This window comes from Orycteropus afer, unplaced genomic scaffold, assembly GCF_000298275.1.
Source record: "Orycteropus afer afer isolate SDZICR_OR568_19922 unplaced genomic scaffold, OryAfe1.0 scaffold00159, whole genome shotgun sequence".
Lineage (NCBI taxonomy): Eukaryota > Metazoa > Chordata > Mammalia > Tubulidentata > Orycteropodidae > Orycteropus > Orycteropus afer.
Window position 1 is genome coordinate 3,126,218 of NW_006921746.1, and position 16,150 is coordinate 3,142,367.

Consider the following 16,150-nt stretch of genomic DNA (forward strand, 5'->3'; position numbering starts at 1 on the left):
AAGTACCATGGACTGCTAAAAGAACTAACAGATCTGTCCTGGAGGAAGTGCAGCCAGAATGCTCCTTGGAAGCAAGAATGGCCAGACTTCATCTCACCTCATGTTGTCAGAAGGGACCGTTCCCTGGAGAAGGATGTCATGCTTGGTAGGGTGGAGGGTCAGTGAAAGAGGGGGAGGCCTTCAACAAGATGGATTGACACGGTGGCTGCGATGATGAGCTCAAGTAGAGCAGGGATTGTGGGGCTGGTGCGGGATCAGGCAGTGTTTCGTTCTTCTGTGCATGGGGTCACTATGAGTTGGAAACGACTCAACGGCACTTAACAACAACAACAATGTTTTAGGAAGCAAACTGCAACATATTTCTCCCTTGGAGTGGCCAGTGAGTCCAAACCATAGATCTTTCAGTTATCTTATTCACTGTACCACAAGACCTCCTTTGAAAGCAAGAACAGATAGTCCAAAACAGCCTCACATACATCAGGCAATTGGTACTTTGTCTATTGGGTCTCTCTTTCCAGTGATCTCCCCTCTTAAAGGGATTCCTTGCATGAAGGCAGAGTATTCTAAGAGGCTGAGAACAAAAGCTACAAGGTCGCTTAAGTCTTGGACCCAGAAGTTGTACAGCATCAAGTCCTCCATTCTACCATTCTACTGATCTAGGAAATCTCATGCCCAACCTAGATTCAAGAACAGGAGAAATAAACTTCACCTCTTGATGGAAGAAGTGCTAATCATGTTACAGAGGAGCATGGGAGCATGTGTACATCTAGTATGAATTATCTGTGGCCACCTTTTGCAAATTATGTTTGCAATAAGAATTCTTCATATTGAATTTGTACAGTTTAGTTCTCTTTTGGTCAAGTATTGTCCTGGACTCCACTTAATGAATTGAATTATATTATTGAGGTATGTATTTCTGGGTTCACTTGGGAGACTTCTGTTTCCTTAGGAAGTGCAGCTCACACTCTTTATTTCAGTGTAATTGACATTCTGTCATCAAGCACATTGATAAAATGTGAAATATCATTGAGTACAGGATCAATCACATAGGAATACTTCTTGGTTGTTAACCAGCTGAACTTTTGACAAGAGTCTTTGCCTGCCCCTTCCCTGTCTCCATTAACAGTATGTTCCTGGAAAATTCAGCCACACCCATGCCCCAAGCCAATAAAAGTGGATCAATCTAATGTCATATAGGGAGCACATTGCCCAGATGTGATAGAAAAATGTTCTATACCTATTGAGTCTGGGGTGCTAGAGCTCTAGGTCAATGTGTGCATTTTACACAGATATCTTATTTAATCCTTCTTTTAAAACCAAACAAAACCATTTCACTAAGTCTATTCTGATTTATGGTGACCTCATGTGCTGCAGATTAGAACTGTCTCCGTAGGGTTTTTGACCTTTGGGAAGCATATTGCCAGATCTTTCTTTCAAGGCACCTCTTGGTAGGTTCAAGCCACCAACTTTTCAGTTAGCAGTCCATTGCTTCACTGTTTGTGCCACCTGAGGATTCTTAGTCCATAGTGTTGTCTTTGTTCTTAATTGCCATCAAGTAGATTCTTTCTCATGGCAACCTTCTGTGTAACAAACTGAAGCATTGTCTAGTCCTGTGCTGTCCTCACAATCCTTTGTATATTTGAGTCCATTGCTGCAACCACCATATTGGTGCCTCTCATGGAGACTTTGCCTGATTTTCACTGACCCTTTACTTTACCAAACATGATTTCATTTTGTAGCAACTGGTCTTTCCTGATGATGTGTGCAAAGTAAGAAAATTTTCACCATTCTCACTTCTAAAGAGCATTCTGGTTGTATTTTTTCTAAGGCTGATTTATTCTTTATCTGACAGTCCACAGCATATTCACAATTCAAACACAACAATTCTCCTTTCATCTTCCTTTTTCATTGTCTAGCTTTCACATGCATATTAGCAATGGCAAAGACCATGGCTTGGGTCAGGCACATCTTAGGCATCAAAATGACATTTTTGCTCTTTATCGCTTTAGAGATTATTATTATTATTATTTTTTTTTTGGTCACAGATTTCCCCAATTAAAATCACTTAATTCTTTAATTGTTTCTTCCATGTAGATGGATTGTTGATCCTAGTAGAATTAAATACTTACCAGCTTCAATTTCTTCACCATTTGTTATGATGTTGTGTATTGGGTCAGTGGTGAGAATTTTTTGTTTTCTTTATGTTCAGGTGTATTCCATTCTGAAAACTGTAATCTTTGACCTTCCCCACTAAATGTTTCAAGTCATCCTCACTTTCAGGGAGCAAGGTTGTGTCATATGCGTATTTCAGATTGTAAATGTATCTTCCTCTAGTCTTGGTGCTGTGTTCTTCTTTATATAGTCTGGCTTCTTGGGTTATTTTTTTTAAGCACACAGATTGAATAAACGAGGAGAAAGAATACAGTGATGCTGCAAATCTTTTCTAATTTTAAACCATGTGGTATCCCCTTGTTCTATTTAAATGACTACCTCTTTATCCATCCACAGATTTCTCATGAGCACATTAAATATTCTGGAATTCCCTTCTTCATAATCTGTAATTTGTTAAGACCAACACGGTAAAATGCCTATGAATCAAAATAATTAAGTAAATAAATAAATAACTACCATTGAGTTGATTCTGACTCATAGAGACCCCGTTTGGGTTTCCGAGGTGGTAAATCTTATGGAAGTAGATTTCCCAGTCTTCCTTCTATGCAGTGGTTGGTGGGTTTGAACTGCCAGCCTTATGGTTAGCAGTTAGCCTTAGAAAACTTCCTCAAATTATCATGGATAGACCATCTTAAGCTATTGCATGGATATCCTTTAACAACAAAATCCTCACAACTGGACCACATCATGATAAATGAAAAACAATTGATGTTGTGAAAGATTTCATATTACTTGTTTCCAAAATCAACACCAACAGAGGCAACAGTCAAGACATCAGATGTCTTATTGTACTGGGCACATCTGACAAAAGACCTCTTTAAACTCCTGAAGAGCAAAGATGTCTCCTTGAAGACTAAGGTGCACCTAACTCAAGCCATGGTACTTTCAATCACCTTATATGCATGTGAAAGCTGGGCAATGAATAAAGAAGACCAAAGAAGAGTTGACTTTTTTGAATTATGTTGTTGGAGAAGAATAATGAAAGTATCATGGACTTCCAGAATAACTAACAAATCTATCCTGGAAGAAGTGCAGCTGGAATTCTCCTTGGAAGTGAGAAGGGCCAGACTTCGTCTAACCTACTTTGGTCATGTTGTCAGAAGGGACCATTCCCTGGAGAAGGATATCATGCTTAGTAAAATGGAAGGTCAGTGAAAAAGGGGAAGGCCCATCTATGAGATGGTTTGTCACAGTGACTGCTATGACGGGTTCAGGAGTAGCAATGATTATGAAGCTGGTACAGTGTTTCATTCTGTCGTACATAGGGTTGCTATGAGTTGGAGCTGACTCAATGGCACCTAACAACAACATCCTTTAACAAAAAATACTACCTCTTAGAAGAAAAACATTACTAAGTCTCATTTTAGACTCCACAGATTTTCTTCTTGATTATTGATACTGACCAGAATCAGATTCAAGTAAGTTTAACTCTGTGGATTTGATGATTCATATTGCTGCCTCCATCAAAGTAGTTTTTTGCACTTTCTGGATAGAATTTGCATTAGGTCTTTTTGTAACATGACTATAGCAGCTGAAACAAATAACCAGTCACTAGGAAGAAGCTTCTCAGTTCATTCTTAAGGGTAATATATCAATTAGGATCCCAGGAAGAAATAAGTTGCATACTCCGAGGGATAATTGAAGTGAGTTAAATAATAGAACTTTTCTAGAGGTAGAGATGAGAAGAGGTAATTACACTTCCTTGGTCTGAAGTAGCAAGGGAAGGGTGTGTTGTTACTGGAACTGAATAAAAGCTGTAAGCATGCAACATGAGGAAAAGGCTTTAGCCACCAACAAAATTGTGGTCCTGCAGGAACAGTGAGTGTGAATAAATATCTAGCTTCTCTTTCCTCTGGACTTTCTATCTTCAGCTGATGCCTTCCACTTGCCTCATACCAACAAGAAGCCAGATGGCAAGTTAGCTATAGACTCTTGGGTCATAAAGCAATGAAGACTAGTAGAACTGGATGTGGGGAAACAAATAATAACAAAACAGCTGAAGTAGAATGGTTATATTATTCTCGATTAAATTCTAACTCCTTTTTGATACTCACCTCAGAGTTTAGATAAGGTACATCCAAGTACTTCTGGAGAACAAAATGTCCTCTTTGTATATCACAAGGAAGTGCTGACATAGAATTTAACTTTTCTGTGTACACATAATAAATGTATAGGATCTCTGGTAGTGTATTGCCTAAAGCACTTGACTATTAAGCAGAATGCTGGCAGTTCAAACCCACCAGCCACTCCTGAGAAGGAAGGTTGGGCAATCTACTTCTGTAGTAACACCACCTCAGAAACCCAGTTGTTTGTTGTTATGTGCCGTCCAGTCGGACCCGACTCATAGTGACCCTTCCTTGGGTTTCTGAGGCAGTATCAACAGAAACCCAAAAGAGGGTTTTATATGCCCTTGCTAGTGGTTGATTCCCTTTACCAAAGATGTGTGTAGGGGTTAATCACAGATTCTGATGTCAGACAAATTTACTTCAAATTTTGGATTCTTTTTAGCTCCACAACCTCAACTATAAAACATAAGTTTTGTGTTTGTGTGTGCCTATGTTTCTTCAGCTATGCACCAAATGCACTAAAAAAGGGGAAAGCTGGGCAATTCTTTATTGATAACTGCATGATCTAATCAGTATAAATCCAGTCCCCACTTGTAAATGGATCCAGTCTTCACCTTCTCATATCTCCATCCTCTTCATCTGTTACTCCAAATGTCCTTTTATCTCATCCCTGGCTGCCTTGGACCAGGTCATCTCATCCCTGGCCACTCAGATCCAGGTCAGTAGGTAACATCTGCAAGCTCAGGGAGTCCCTACTCCCTAACTTCTGACCTGCTTGCCCCTTCTCTCTAGAGTGGATGTCCATGCAACCCTTCTTTGCTCTTAGCCACCCTAAGCCAAGTCAGAATACACAAAGTAAAAGGATACCATCTTTCAAACTGTCACAAAGGCAGATGCCATGCCCTCCAGGCTCTCATTGCTCCCTATGGGTTTGATAATTCACTGGAATGGCTCACAGAATTCACAGATATTACAGGTACACATTTATTATAATAGAAAGGATGCAAACAAAGAGATGCATCACATGAGGTCTGGGAGGGGTCATAGCAGGAAATTTCCATTGTTTTAAGGGAAGTGCCACCCTCCATAGAACACATGCTTTCATCAATCCCAGAAGCTTGCATCCTTCTCTATTCTAAGCCTTTTATTGGCTTCATTGCATAGTCACAATGAAGAGGATACTTAATATGCATGGTTGATTGCATCATGCCCTCCTGTTCCCCTGTACCCTTGCCTAGGTTGGCTGACCAGATGTGGTCTTTGGAGCTTCCATTCGTTTGCACATGTTTAAATGTTGCCTGAGTATTTTAGAAAAGGAAGTCACCTTGACTGCTGGAAAATTCCAAGAGTTCCCTTTCAGGCAAAAGAGTTCTGGTAATGCAGTGGTTAAAGTTTTGGGCTGCTAATCAAAAAGTTAGAGGTTCAAATCCACTAGCTGCTCTGAGGGAGAAAAATGAGGCTATCTGCATCTGTGAAGATTTATAGACTTGAAAATCATATGGGGAAGTTCCACTCTGTCTTATAGGGTCACTATAAGTTGGTGGCAATGTTTTTTATTTTTTTTTTTAAATCTTTCAGGAACCAAGGAAAAGGCTAAATTGTAATTTGTCATACATTATTTAAAATGGAGATATTATCTATAACTGCCATATAACATTATAGTAAAGTTTAAACAAGATGTTTAAAAATAACTTAGAACATACCCAGAATTTAATATCTCTCAATAATTTTGAGCTTATATTGTGTGAAAGTTATTAGAGCTAGAAGCATTTATTATTGTTACTTTCATCTTATTTAATGAATGAAATATTTTTTTCTGAAAGTGGAAGTCTCTGGACCTAATAACTTGCTTTCAGAAAGTATGAGTTCATCTTTAAAAATCAATAAATAATTGATAATACATTTAATAGATATTAAGCAAAATCAGTTTTAAATTATTATATTTCATTTTTTAATAATATGATGGAATATCAGACACATTGATCTGCCATTTGATAGAAAAGTTTTATGATTTGTGTCCTAAGCTAATATGGATTAAATGTTTTACTCATGACAGTTACTTGGTATGCTTTAATTAAAATTCTTATTGCCATGTCCATCAGATGTGGTGGTTAGAACAATGAGTTTCTTAGTAAGAAGATATTTAATGGCAGCTGAAGATGAATTAGTGACACAATTAACAAGTAGGTCAAAGTGTTTATGGCATTGTGAGAGTTTTTTACATTTGAAATTTTAATAAAGTAAAATCATGTTTGTATAGACAATATTTTATAATCAAAACTCTAATAGGATATTGCCTTTTTAAAAGTATTTTCAGAAATATAGAATTTTCAAAAACCTTTTATTATCAAATTTACACACTCTGCTCCAAGATAATCTCTCATAAATGTTACTCTATGGGGGAATAATTGGTGCAAGACACAGATTATTAAATGAGTTTGGAATTAAAACAAAGATACAAAGGTCCAAAATGTGGTACTTCAAAAAATTCACTGGAGTGTTAAATATTGATTTATAAATACAAACAAACTTCCAACCTCTGAGAAAATCTGGGAAATATTTATCAAAACCAATAAATAGGAATTTCTTCAGAGCACTTTTCAAATAGCATTTCATCACTAGTTTTATTTTGATCTATTTTTTAAAACTTCAATTCCTCATGAAAACAAGTTGTATAGCTTATGGTATTACTCTAGCAAAATGATTTCCATAAATAAAACAAGGTGCAATGGAAAGAAACATATATAAAGATTAATGCATCAGACTTTTAGGCTTTTGGTTGCTAACTGTAATTCCTGAGCCTGAAGTTATCGGAAAGAAAATATCTCTTATGGAAACAGGCAACAAATCCCAAGCTATCTGGGCAGCACGAGCAATTTACTTTCCCTTGGCTTAAAGAATTGTGGTTTTATTGCCATTTTCCTTGAGTTTATTGATTTCATATGCACTTTTGTGCAATGGCATAATACATCTGGGCTTCACACACAGAGACAGAAAGGATAGCTAACATTTGTGTCATTTTTCAAACTAGAGTAATCAGTGGGGCTGGGTCTCAGCTTAGATGTGCAAAGCAACAAGGGGCAAATTGTCTTCAACCAAAGTGCCTCAGGGAAAAATAAGATAAGGATATTTCAGAAGAGTAGAAGCAAAAACAAACAAACAAAAACCTTCTAATGTTATATATTTGTTAGACAGCAATATCATGTGAATATTTTCATCATCCTTCCATCAGATGTCACTTTCATGGGATAAATGTTTAGGCATTTTTCTGTGAAGGTCTATTCTTTCTACCCAGAAAGATTGTAAGTGTGAGTTCTTTAACGCCTCCAAAATTTAATCTGTGTGCTCAGGGAATGTAAGCTCTTATTAACAGAACATACTCAGGGAGATAAATTTGCTACCACATCTAAGTCATTTATACCCATCCACTGCTGTTGAGTTGATTCTAACTCATAGCGACCCTATAGGACAGAATAGAACTGTCACAGAGGATTTCCAAGGCTGTAAATCTTTATGGAAGTATATTGCCTCTTCCTCCTGCAGAGCTGCTGGTGGGTTTGAAACAGCATTCTTTTGGGTAGCAGCCTAATGTTTTGACCACAGTGTGAACATAGCTTCTAAAGTCTTACATTATGAGTTAAAATATAAATATTTTAATATTATTCTGTTTCATTTACCTGTAGCAGTGCATACATTTATATTGTCAAAAGAAAAAAAAAAATGACATAATTGAACTAATAGCACTGAAAGGCTAATCTTCTTGAAGTTCTAAAGTTGGCCCCTTCTTCTTTCTAAAATTTCTTGCCCATGCTTTTCTTCCACAGCTCCAATCACTGTATCACTGTATTCAGTATCCATTGCTCCAGGCTCATTCATTTTACTTTCTACCCTATCACAAAGTGACCTCAATGGATTGAATTACATCCCCCAAAAATATGTAAGAGAATCCTAACTCCTATACTTCTGGATGTAATCTTGTATAGGAATACGATTTTTTTTGTGTGTGTGTTAATAAGGCCCTCTCAATGTAAAGTGTGTGTCTAACCCTAATCACTTCTGAGTTAGAAGAGCATCATAGACAGAAATAAGTAAGTACAACCTGGGGAAGATAGATGCCGTGTGAAGATTTTCAAGGGACTAAGGAACACTAGGAGAAAGCATCTTCCCTCAGAGCTGATAGAGAGAAAACTTTCCCCTAATAGGTAGTGCTCTGAACTCAGACTTCTAACCTCCTCAACTGTGAGAAAATACATTTCTGTTCTTTAAAGCACCTCACTTGTGGTGTTTGTGTTAACAGCAGCACTAGATAACTAAGACAGTGACCTAGCAATGTTTGTGTTCCATGTTTTAAACTGCTTATTCTACCCTAGCACCTGGAAAAATTTTCCACTCCTCATAGCCAGCATGAGTATGCCGAGATCACTGTGACAATATCCCTCCAGCCACAGATCACTGACCACTGAGGAACCCTGATTAAAGCAGGGCTAATGGAAAGGCTTACTGGCATGTCATGATTTCGTCGTAAAGAGTAGGATCAATCAAATTCTTGTCTCAGAAATTTGAACCAAAATTGAGAGGAACATGTTACAATGGGCAGTATGTGATTGAGTTTAAAAAAAAAAAAAAAAGAGAGAGAGAGAGTTGGAACAGCAGTGGTAAATAGGAGGCATAGGGCATAGGAAGTTATGAGGGAGAAAAGCCTCAGAGGAAAACAGTTAAGAGAAAGATGAATGGAGTAGCCTCACAGAAAGCAGGAATACTGAAAGAAATCATATATCCCCAGAGAAGTGAGGGAATAGTTTCATTCCTTAATGTTCCAATTTCTAGCTCTTATACACATGAAGCTTGGCTGATAATCTTTTGGCCTTTGAGATCCATGAAATTGTTGTATTAGGAAAACACAGTTCCATTTTTCTTTAACTAAATTTGATTGGGTTATTGTTTCTTGTTACCAAACTGCTCAACACATTAAACAAATTATTTAAAAAACAATCATTCTCACATTGGTAAAACACTGTAGTTCAACAATCACTTTTACAAGTATTATTCTTTTTGACCCTAACAACAAAGTTGTAAGGCTAGCAAGACAGGTATTGATATCTTTAATTAGATAAAGAAACAAAATCTTGGAAAACTGTGGTAATTATACTGGCTAATAAGACTTAAAGCGAGGATCTCTAGTAGCACAGTTTTTAAGCCATGTGGCTGTTAACCAAAAGATTACTGAAAATACCATGGCTGAGGTTAAGCACTCCTTAGTCTTCAAGGAGACATTTTTCCTCTTCAGCACCTTAATGCAATGCAACACACTGCCTTAGAGTTGATCTAATTCATAGAGACCCCTCCTTGGGTTTCTCCTAGTGTTCCTCAGTCCCCTGGAAAACTTCACATGGCAGTCTTCTTCCATAAAGATTTATTGCCTTGGAAACCCTATGGGGTAGTTCTACTCTGTCCTGTAGGGTTGCTATGAGTTGAAGTCAACTCTAAGGCAGAGAATTTTTTTTTGGTGGGGGTGGAAGGGTGGAGTCTAAACTTATGGAATTAAAACATGGAAATGGACCAAGATTTCTCTCTGTAATGATCATCACTTGCTTATATGTAAGTTCAAGTTTAAGCTGAAAAAAATTAAAGCAAGCCCAGGAAAGTAAAAATATGACCTTGGTTATATCCCATCTGAATTTAGAGGCCATCTGAAGAACAGATTTCATGCACTGAACACCAATGACTGAGAAAAACAGACGAATTGTGGATGACATCAAAAACGTCATATATGAAGAAAAAAAAAGTCGTTTAAAACACAGGAAAGTAATAAAAGACCAAAATGGATGTCAGAAGAGACTGAAACTTGCTCTTGAATAGAGAGTAGCTAAACAAATAGAAGAAATGACAAGATAAAAGAGCTGAATAAAATATTTCAAAGAGCGGCACGAGAAGACAAATTCAATTATTATAATGAAATATGCAAAAGCCTGGAAATACAAAAACAAAAGGGAAGAACACACTTAGCATTTCTCAAGCTGAAAGAACTGAAGAAAAAAATTTAAGCCTTAAGTTGCAATGTTGAAAGACTCTATGAGAAAAATATTGAATAATGCAGGTAGAATCAAAAGAAATGGAAGGAATACACAGTGTCATAGTACAAAAAGAGTTGGTTGATGTTCATCTAATTTGGGAGGTGGCATATGACCAATAACCAATGACTCAAGAAAGAAGACAAAGCTGCATTGAAGAAATTGGCAAAAAATAAGGCTCCAGGGATTGATGGAATATTCATTGAGATGTTTCAGCAAAGGGATGCTGTGCTAGAAGTACCTTACTACTCTATGCCAAGAAATTTAGAAGACAGCTACCTGGTCAACTGACTGGAAAAGATTCATAGTTGTATCCAATCCAAAGAAAGGTGATCTAACAGAATGTGGATATTATCAGACAATATCTTAATACCGAATGCAAGTAAAATATTGCTGAAGATGATTCAAAAACAGTTGCAGCTGTATATAGACAGAGAACTTCCAAAAATTAAAATTGGATTCAGAAGAGGACGTGGAATGAAGGATATCATTGCTGATGTCAGATGGATCTTGACTGAAAGAAAAGAATACCAGAAAGATGTTTATTTGTACTTTTTTGGTTATGTAAAAGCATTCAATTGTGTGGATCATAACAAGTTATGGGTAACATTGAGAAGAATGGGAATTCAGGAAACTTAATTTTTCTCATGAGGAACCTATATATAGACCAGGAGGCTGTTGTTCAAACAGAACAAGGAGATATTACATGGTTTAAAATCCAGAATGGTGTGTGTTAGTGTAGTATCTTTTTACCATACTTATTCAATTCAATTTGTATGCTAAGCTAATAATCTGAGATGCTGGACTACATAAGGAAGAACAGCATCAGGATTTTGGTAGATTCATCAACAATTTACAAGATGCAGATTACCCAACTTTGTCTACTGAAAGTGAAGAAGCCTTGAAGCACTAATGAAGTGCTTCTACTAACGAAGATTAAAGACTATAGTGTGCAATATAGATTACACCCCAATGTGAAGAAAACAAAAATTCTCACAACTAGACCTATAGGAAGCATCATAATAAATGGAGAAAAGATTGATATTGTGAAAGATTCCATATTACTTGGCTCCAGAATCAACACCAATGGAAGCAGCAAGCAAGAAATCAGAAGACGTATTGCACTGGGCAAATCTGCTGCAAAAGCACTGGTAGAGTAGTGCCTTAGACTAAGGCATTTGCCTGCTAAAAGGCTGGCAGTTCAAACCTACCAGCCACTTCTGGAAAGGAAGATTGGGCAATCTCCTTCCCTAGAGATACTGGATTAGAAACTCAAGCAGGGGTCAGTATGAGTCAAATTCAACTCTAAGGCAGTGCGTTGCATGGAGTTAAGGTGCTGAAGAGGAAAAATGTCTCTTTGAAGACTAAGGGATGCTTAACTTCAGCCATGGATTTTCAATAGCCTCATATACAATGTGAAAGCTAGACAATGGATAAGGAAGACCAAAGAAGAATTGATCCTTTTGAGTTGTGGTGTTAGCAAAGAATATTGAAAGTTCCATTGACTTCCAGAAGAACAAACAAATCTGTGCTGGAAGAAGTGCAGCTGGAACACTCCTTGGGGGCAAGAATGGTCAGACTTCATCTCACTTATTTTGGTCACGTTGTCAGAAGGGACCATTCCCTGTAGAAGGATTTTGTTTTGGTCCACTAGTGCTGCTCTAACAGAAAAATGCCTCAAGTGGGTGGCTTGAACAAACAGGGGTTTAGTCTTTTGCAGTTTAGGAGGCTAGAAGTCCGAGTTCAAAGTGCCAGCTATAAAAGCTAGGTGAGGGCACCTCGACTTTTGTCTTCAGCTCTGCCTCTTACTTCCAGCCCACTGAAGTTGGAGGCTTCTATTAACTGCTGCTGGCTGCTGAGGCTGAAAATCTAAGGTCAACAAGTAAAATGGCACAGTCCCAAAATTATCAGGCAACACAACAAGGCAATAATTGAAGTCCATTAACAGTCCCAAAGTTGGTAGACAACATGGCAGGCCATTGAGATGAAAACTAAGCCAAATGCATGATCTAGATGTGCCAAAAGTTCAGAGAGCCTTCTCAAAGATTTTTCTTGTATACTAGAAGCGGACCACATCCCTAAGGATGCTTCAGTAAAGTCTACCACAGAGTTGGTTACCAGTCCCATCATGGAGAATAACTACATTTAGTTGCCCAGCCACTCAAAACCAGGCCCAGTTAAGTTGGCACACTACCTTAACTACCACATATATCATGTTGCTAGAGGGGAGCATCAGAGAAAAGGTGGGAGATCCTTTAGATGGATTGACACAGTGGCTAAATCGATAAGCTCAGGTATAGCAAGGATTGTGAGGATGGCACATGACCAGGCAGTGTTTTGTTCTGTTTTATATAGGTTCCCTCTGAGTTGGAGCCAACTTGACAACATCTAGCAACAACAGCAACAATGCCATTAAATTATATTTGAGCATGCAATCAGTCATATACTAGGATTTCTAGATCATTTTGTCCTTTATTTTAAAAATTAAAAATAAAAAAATTTGTTGACAATTATAAACATAAACTGTAGTTCTCCCCCCTTTCTCTAAAGTAACTGAGATTCTTTTCTAAAATCTCTGATAATCTCCACAAAAAAAGTCTTTTTGATTTCCACTTAACATTTTAATTTCTTCTTTTCTTATTCTTGCGTGTCCTGTACATACGTTAGCTCTGGTGGTGTAGTGCCTAAGGCAGTTCAAACTCACCAGCCACTCCTCGGAAGGAAGATTGGGCAATCTACTTCCGGAGTGATACCACCTCAGAAACCCAAGGAGGGGTCACTATGAGTTGGATCCAACTCGATGGCAGTGAGTGAATGAAAGTAGCAATCGTTTTTACAATGACCATTGAAGGTGTTACATCTAAAGTTAGACTAGCTATCAATAGTTCAAGAGCAATACCGATGCCTGCAATCATTTTGTAGATATCTTCACAGTATCTGCCCATGTCTGAGTTTGAAGAGCAAATGTCTACATATTGGGCATCTATGTTTGTTGTTGTGGTTAGGTGCTGTCGAGTCAGCTCCAACTTATGGTGTCCCTATGTACAATAGAATGAGACACTGCCTAGTCCTGAGCTATTCTCACAAACTTTGCCTTGCTTGAGCCCATCATGACAGCCACTGTGTCAATCCATCTCATTAAGGGTTTCCCCTTCCTTGCTAATCCTCTACTTCATCATGCATGTTGAGCTTCTCCAGGAAATGATACCTTCTGACAGCATGACCAAAGAATGTGAGATGAAGTCTGGCCATTCTTTCTTCCAAGGAGATTCTGGTTGCACTTCTTCCAGAGCAGATATATTTGTTCTTCTGGCAGTCAATGGTATTTTTAGTATCCTTCACCAACACCACAGTTCAAAGACATCCACTCTTCTTCTGTCTTCCTTATTGATTGTCCAGCTTTCACATGCATATGAGGTGATTGAAAATACCATGGCTTGCTTGGTTCAGGTGCATCTTAATCTTCCAAGTGACATCTTTGCTCCTTAACACGTTAAAGAGGTCTTTTGCAGTAGATTTTTCCCAGTGCAATGCTATATCTGATTTCCTGACTTCTGGTTCCATGAGTGTGGACTGTGCATCAAAGTACAATTAAATCCCTGACAACTTTAATCTTTTCTGCACCACATTCACCTGTCAGTTTGTTGTACTGTGGTGGCTTGTATGTTGCTGTGAGGCTGGAGGCTATGCTCTAGTGTTTCAAATACCAGCAGGGTTACCCATGGTAGCTGGGTTTCAGAAGAGCTGCTAGATGAAGACAGACTGGGAAGAAAGATGGGGCCATCCACTTCTGAAAACCCTAACTAACTCTTTGCCATCGAGTTGGTTCTGACTCATAGCAACTCCTCCTTGGGTTTCTGAGGCAGAAGCTCTATGGAAGTAGATTGCCCAGTCTTCCTACTGAGGAGTGGCTGGTGGGATAAGGCATATATTCCCTAAACAGATAATAAATTTCTGTTGTTTAAGGTACCTGGTTGGGAGCTCTTGTGACATAGTGCCTAAGGCATTTGACTGTTAACCAGAAGGCTGGTGGTTTAAACCCACCAGCCACTCCTCAGAAGGAAGATTGGGCTATCTATTTCCACAAGGATACTGCCTCAGAAACCCAAGGAGGGGTCGCAATTAGTTGGATCCAATTGGACAGCAGTGAGTGTTTTTTTTTTTTTTTTTTTGTATGGCAACCCTACGAAACCATTATATTATGGTGAAAAAGAGGCATCAGAATATCTTATAGATACTTCTCACTCTAATCTTGTCTCAGCAAATTCAGTGATACAACTAATTGAGCAGAAGAAGGGCACAAGATCAATCCTTTCATGATCCGAGGGACATATATCACCTACCAAAATTTTTGGCCTCTAGGGTTTCTTGGGAAGTAGCTTTTCCAGTTGTAGTATGTGTTATTGCTTTGTGGGGACAAGTATAACCACATTAATCTGAAGAAACAAGCCTTACCCTACTAATCTTACTATCAGAGTATAGTTAGGACATACTGTGTCCCATGTTAATTGTATGACAATTGAGTTTACCCCACAAAAAAATCTTTTCCTTGATTTCAGCTTTCCACTGCTGAAAAAAAACATTGTATCAATAAAAATTTCAAAGTTGAAAATAATGCACCCATGAAAGATTTAACAGACTCTCTGTGAACTGCACAAAACTCAGAAGATATCTCAGAAAAATGGCAAAGAAGTTAGGAAAATGTCTGACTGGATGTCTTGATTATGAGATATGTCACAGAAAAGGCAAGGAGAGCTCAAACTGAAGGTTATCTGACAGATAGCATGGATCAGATACATATAAGTGTCACAGATAGAGCTCAGGTGACCCACTGTCCCAGCAGGAGCACAGCCCAGGACCTGGTGAGCTCTGCCATACAGACAGGGACCAGAATCAATCTCTGAGGTATATGTGCTGTTAATTTTACCAGCAAACCCTTGTAAAATGTCGAGGGGCAAGGCAGTGGCACTGTAGTTGCCACCAAGCTCATTTTCAGCACAAACTCATCACACATAAGTGCGACAAATGAAAATTCTGAGAACCCTGCCTCTAATGAAGTGGCTACTCTCTTCTACCCTCTTTCTTATCATATATGCCACCACACATCCCTTCACCTCAACACTCCCCAGAAAGAACCAAAAAAAAAAAAAAAAATATGGAAGTGTAGGATAATGGGGTAATTCTTAAGACTTTACCATTCATTTGAAGAGAATAAGTTAATTAAAGATAGTGTTTCTGCCTGAATTATTAGAAAAAGAGTATTATAATTAGTTTTGTTTTGCTCATGTTCACTACATGGAGTGTGAAGAAGACAAAAGGTGTTAAGAGGAAAATCATAATTTAATAGAAAAATGAAGAAACTATATATTCTGTGCATAACTTAATATAATGAAAACAAATATCCAAATTTATATATTGTCTTCAACTCATAAGAAGAAAATATATTTGCAAAATATAGATCATCACTTGTTATATCAAAGTTACATATAGACTTAGAGTTTAGGTATATTTTTACAAATTTTATTATTGATTCATCAAAGTAAAATTGAAGTCTGAATCATATTAGCAATGAAACCATATAGTGATTAAGACTTCCTTCCTACACTGTTTTAACACATGACTACATTTGTGGCAAGAGGTGGTGTAAAAGCTCAATATCTTCAGCCAAAACAAAGCCAGGAGCTGATTGTGGAGCAGACCATCAAACTGCTCATACGTGAGTTCAACTTTAAGTTAAAGATAATTAAAACAAGTCCAAGAGAGCCAAAATATGATCTTGAATATATCCCTCCTGAATTTAGAGATCATCTAAAGAATAGATTTGATGCATTGAACACCAAC